The following is a 6000-nucleotide window of genomic DNA, read 5'->3' as shown; positions in this document are numbered from 1 at the left end:
TCACTGCAATAAAGAAGTTGTTAATGGTGTTAGAACCTACACTTAAACGTCGCTCTCACAGCAATAAAGAAGTTGTTAATGGTGTTAGAACCTACACCGAAACGTCGCCCCACTGCAATAAAGAAATTGTTAATGGTGTTAGAACCTACACCGAAACGTCGCTCTCACTGCAATAAAGAAGTTGTTAATGGTGTTAGAACCTACACCGAAACGTCGCCCCACTGCAATAAAGAAGTTGTTAATGGTGTTAGAACCTACACCGAAACGTCGCTCTCACTGCAATAAAGAAGTTGTTAATGGTGTTAGAACCTACACCGAAACGTCGCTCTCACTGCAATAAAGAAGTTGTTAATGGTGTTAGAACCTACACCGAAACGTCGCTCTCACTGCAATAAAGAAGTTGTTAATGGTGTTAGAACCTACACTTAAACGTCGCCCCACTGCAATAAAGAAGTTGTTAATGGTGTTAGAACCTACACCGAAACGTCGCTCTCACTGCAATAAAGAAGTTGTTAATGGTGTTAGAACCTACACCGAAACGTCGCCCCACTGCAATAAAGAAGTTGTTAATGGTGTTAGAACCTACACCGAAACGTCGCTCTCACTGCAATAAAGAAGTTGTTAATGGTGTTAGAACCTACACCGAAACGTCGCCCCACTGCAATAAAGAAGTTGTTAATGGTGTTAGAACCTACACCGAAACGTCGCTCTCACTGCAATAAAGAAGTTGTTAATGGTGTTAGAACCTACACCGAAACGTCGCCCCACTGCAATAAAGAAGTTGTTAATGGTGTTAGAACCTACACCGAAACGTCGCCCCACTGCAATAAAGAAGTTGTTAATGGTGTTAGAACCTACACCGAAACGTCGCTCTCACTGCAATAAAGAAGTTGTTAATGGTGTTAGAACCTACACCGAAACGTCGCTCTCACTGCAATAAAGAAATTGTTAATGGTGTTAGAACCTACACCGAAACGTCGCTCTCACTGCAATAAAGAAGTTGTTAATGGTGTTAGAACCTACACCGAAATGTCGCTCTCACTGGAATAAAGAAGTTGTTAATGGTGTTAGAACCTACACTTAAACGTCGCCTCACTGCAATAAAGAAGTTGTTAATGGTTTTTAAACCTACACTTAAACGTCGCTCTCACTGCAATAAAGAAGTTGTTAATGGTGTTAGAACCTACACCGAAACGTCGCCCCACTGCAATAAAGAAGTTGTTAATGGTGTTAGAACCTACACCGAAACGTCGCCCCACTGCAATAAAGAAGTTGTTAATGGTGTTAGAACCTACACCGAAACGTCGCCCCACTGCAATAAAGAAGTTGTTAATGGTGTTAGAACCTACACCGAAACGTCGCTCTCACTGCAATAAAGAAATTGTTAATGGTGTTAGAACCTACACCGAAACGTCGCTCTCACTGCAATAAAGAAGTTGTTAATGGTGTTAGAACCTACACCGAAACGTCGCTCTCACTGCAATAAAGAAATTGTTAATGGTGTTAGAACCTACACTTAAACGTCGCCCCACTGCAATAAAGAAGTTGTTAATGGTTTTAGAACCTACACTTAAACGTCGCTCTCACTGCAATAAAGAAGTTGTTAATGGTGTTAGAACCTACACCGAAACGTCGCCCCACTGCAATAAAGAAGTTGTTAATGGTGTTAGAACCTACACCGAAACGTCGCCCCACTGCAATAAAGAAGTTGTTAATGGTGTTAGAACCTACACCGAAACGTCGCCTCACTGCAATAAAGAAGTTGTTAATGGTGTTAGAACCTACACCGAAACGTCGCCCCACTGCAATAAAGAAATTGTTAATGGTGTTAGAACCTACACCGAAACGTCGCTCTCACTGCAATAAAGAAGTTGTTAATGGTGTTAGAACCTACACCGAAACGTCGCCCCACTGCAATAAAGAAGTTGTTAATGGTGTTAGAACCTACACCGAAACGTCGCCCCACTGCAATAAAGAAGTTGTTAATGGTGTTAGAACCTACACTTAAACGTCGCTCTCACTGCAATAAAGAAGTTGTTAATGGTGTTAGAACCTACACCGAAACGTCGCCCCACTGCAATAAAGAAGTTGTTAATGGTGTTAGAACCTACACTTAAACGTCGCCTCACAGCAATAAAGAAGTTGTTAATGGTGTTAGAACCTACACCGAAACGTCGCCCCACTGCAATAAAGAAGTTGTTAATGGTGTTAGAACCTACACTTAAACGTCGCCTCACTGCAATAAAGAAGTTGTTAATGGTGTTAGAACCTACACCGAAACGTCGCCCCACTGCAATAAAGAAGTTGTTAATGGTGTTAGAACCTACACCGAAACGTCGCCCCACTGCAATAAAGAAGTTGTTAATGGTGTTAGAACCTACACTAAAACGTCGCTCTCACTGCAATAAAGAAGTTGTTAATGGTGTTAGAACCTACACCGAAACGTCGCCCCACTGCAATAAAGAAGTTGTTAATGGTGTTAGAACCTACACTTAAACGTCGCCTCACTGCAATAAAGAAGTTGTTAATGGTGTTAGAACCTACACCGAAACGTCGCCCCACTGCAATAAAGAAGTTGTTAATGGTGTTAGAACCTACACCGAAACGTCGCCTCACTGCAATAAAGAAGTTGTTAATGGTGTTAGAACCTACACCGAAACGTCGCCCCACTGCAATAAAGAAGTTGTTAATGGTGTTAGAACCTACACCGAAACGTCGCCCCACTGCAATAAAGAAGTTGTTAATGGTGTTAGAACCTACACCGAAACGTCGCTCTCACTGCAATAAAGAAGTTGTTAATGGTGTTAGAACCTACACCGAAACGTCGCCCCACTGCAATAAAGAAGTTGTTAATGGTGTTAGAACCTACACCGAAACGTCGCCCACTGCAATAAAGAAGTTGTTAATGGTGTTAGAACCTACACCGAAACGTCGCCCCACTGCAATAAAGAAGTTGTTAATGGTGTTAGAACCTACACCGAAACGTCGCCTCACTGCAATAAAGAAGTTGTTAATGGTGTTAGAACCTACACCGAAACGTCGCCCCACTGCAATAAAGAAGTTGTTAATGGTGTTAGAACCTACACCGAAACGTCGCCCCACTGCAATAAAGAAGTTGTTAATGGTGTTAGAACCTACACCGAAACGTCGCCCCACTGCAATAAAGAAGTTGTTAATGGTGTTAGAACCTACACTTAAACGTCGCCTCACTGCAATAAAGAAGTTGTTAATGGTGTTAGAACCTACACCGAAACGTCGCCCCACTGCAATAAAGAAGTTGTTAATGGTGTTAGAACCTACACTTAAACGTCGCCTCACTGCAATAAAGAAGTTGTTAATGGTGTTAGAACCTACACCGAAACGTCGCCCCACTGCAATAAAGAAGTTGTTAATGGTGTTAGAACCTACACCGAAACGTCGCCCCACTGCAATAAAGAAGTTGTTAATGGTGTTAGAACCTACACTTAAACGTCGCCCCACTGCAATAAAGAAGTTGTTAATGGTGTTAGAACCTACACCGAAACGTCGCCCCACTGCAATAAAGAAGTTGTTAATGGTGTTAGAACCTACACCGAAACGTCGCCCCACTGCAATAAAGAAGTTGTTAATGGTGTTAGAACCTACACCGAAACGTCGCCTCACTGCAATAAAGAAGTTGTTAATGGTGTTAGAACCTACACCGAAACGTCGCCCCACTGCAATAAAGAAGTTGTTAATGGTGTTAGAACCTACACCGAAACGTCGCCCCACTGCAATAAAGAAGTTGTTAATGGTGTTAGAACCTACACCGAAACGTCGCCCCACTGCAATAAAGAAGTTGTTAATGGTGTTAGAACCTACACCGAAACGTCGCCCCACTGCAATAAAGAAGTTGTTAATGGTGTTAGAACCTACACCGAAACGTCGCCCCACTGCAATAAAGAAGTTGTTAATGGTGTTAGAACCTACACCGAAACGTCGCCTCACCACTGCAATAAAGAAGTTGTTAATGGTGTTAGAACCTACACCGAAACGTCGCCCCACTGCAATAAAGAAGTTGTTAATGGTGTTAGAACCTACACCGAAACGTCGCCCACTGCAATAAAGAAGTTGTTAATGGTGTTAGAACCTACACCGAAACGTCGCCCCACTGCAATAAAGAAGTTGTTAATGGTGTTAGAACCTACACCGAAACGTCGCCTCACTGCAATAAAGAAGTTGTTAATGGTGTTAGAACCTACACCGAAACGTCGCCCCACTGCAATAAAGAAGTTGTTAATGGTGTTAGAACCTACACCGAAACGTCGCCCCACTGCAATAAAGAAGTTGTTAATGGTGTTAGAACCTACACCGAAACGTCGCCCCACTGCAATAAAGAAGTTGTTAATGGTGTTAGAACCTACACCGAAACGTCGCCCCACTGCAATAAAGAAGTTGTTAATGGTGTTAGAACCTACACCGAAACGTCGCCCCACTGCAATAAAGAAGTTGTTAATGGTGTTAGAACCTACACCGAAACGTCGCCTTCACTGCAATAAAGAAGTTGTTAATGGTGTTAGAACCTACACTTAAACGTCGCCCACTGCAATAAAGAAGTTGTTAATGGTGTTAGAACCTACACCGAAACGTCGCCCCACTGCAATAAAGAAGTTGTTAATGGTGTTAGAACCTACACTAAAACGTCGCTCTCACTGCAATAAAGAAGTTGTTAATGGTGTTAGAACCTACACCGAAACGTCGCCCCACTGCAATAAAGAAGTTGTTAATGGTGTTAGAACCTACACCGAAACGTCGCCCCACTGCAATAAAGAAGTTGTTAATGGTGTTAGAACCTACACCGAAACGTCGCCCCACTGCAATAAAGAAGTTGTTAATGGTGTTAGAACCTACACCGAAACGTCGCCCCACTGCAATAAAGAAGTTGTTAATGGTGTTAGAACCTACACTTAAACGTCGCCTCACTGCAATAAAGAAGTTGTTAATGGTGTTAGAACCTACGCTTAAACGTCGCTCTCACTGCAATAAAGAAGTTGTTAATGGTGTTAGAACCTACACCGAAACGTCGCCCCACTGCAATAAAGAAGTTGTTAATGGTGTTAGAACCTACACTTAAACGTCGCCTCACTGCAATAAAGAAGTTGTTAATGGTGTTAGAACCTACACCGAAACGTCGCCCCACTGCAATAAAGAAGTTGTTAATGGTGTTAGAACCTACACCGAAACGTCGCCCTGCAATAAAGAAGTTGTTAATGGTGTTAGAACCTACACCGAAACGTCGCCCCACTGCAATAAAGAAGTTGTTAATGGTGTTAGAACCTACACCGAAACGTCGCTCTCACTGCAATAAAGAAGTTGTTAATGGTGTTAGAACCTACACCGAAACGTCGCCCCACTGCAATAAAGAAGTTGTTAATGGTGTTAGAACCTACACCGAAACGTCGCCCCACTGCAATAAAGAAGTTGTTAATGGTGTTAGAACCTACACCCGAACGCCTCACTGCAATAAAGAAGTTGTTAATGGTGTTAGAACCTACACCGAAACGTCGCTCACCGCACTGCAATAAAGAAGTTGTTAATGGTGTTAGAACCTACACCTACACCAAAACGTCGCCCCACTGCAATAAAGAAGTTGTTAATGGTGTTAGAACCTACACCGAAACGTCGCCCCACTGCAATAAAGAAGTTGTTAATGGTGTTAGAACCTACACTTAAACGTCGCCTCACTGCAATAAAGAAGTTGTTAATGGTGTTAGAACCTACACCGAAACGTCGCCCCACTGCAATAAAGAAGTTGTTAATGGTGTTAGAACCTACACTTAAACGTCGCCTCACTGCAATAAAGAAGTTGTTAATGGTGTTAGAACCTACACTTAAACGTCGCCCACTGCAATAAAGAAGTTGTTAATGGTGTTAGAACCTACACGAGAAACGTCGCCCCACTGCAATAAAGAAGTTGTTAATGGTGTTAGAACCTACACTTAAACGTCGCCCCACTGCAATAAAGAAGTTGTTAATGGTGTT

This window comes from Haliotis rubra, unplaced genomic scaffold (genome assembly GCF_003918875.1).
Source record: "Haliotis rubra isolate DU_JTF1 unplaced genomic scaffold, ASM391887v1 Scf481, whole genome shotgun sequence".
NCBI classification, from domain to species: domain Eukaryota; kingdom Metazoa; phylum Mollusca; class Gastropoda; order Lepetellida; family Haliotidae; genus Haliotis; species Haliotis rubra.
This window is presented reverse-complemented; position numbering follows the sequence as displayed.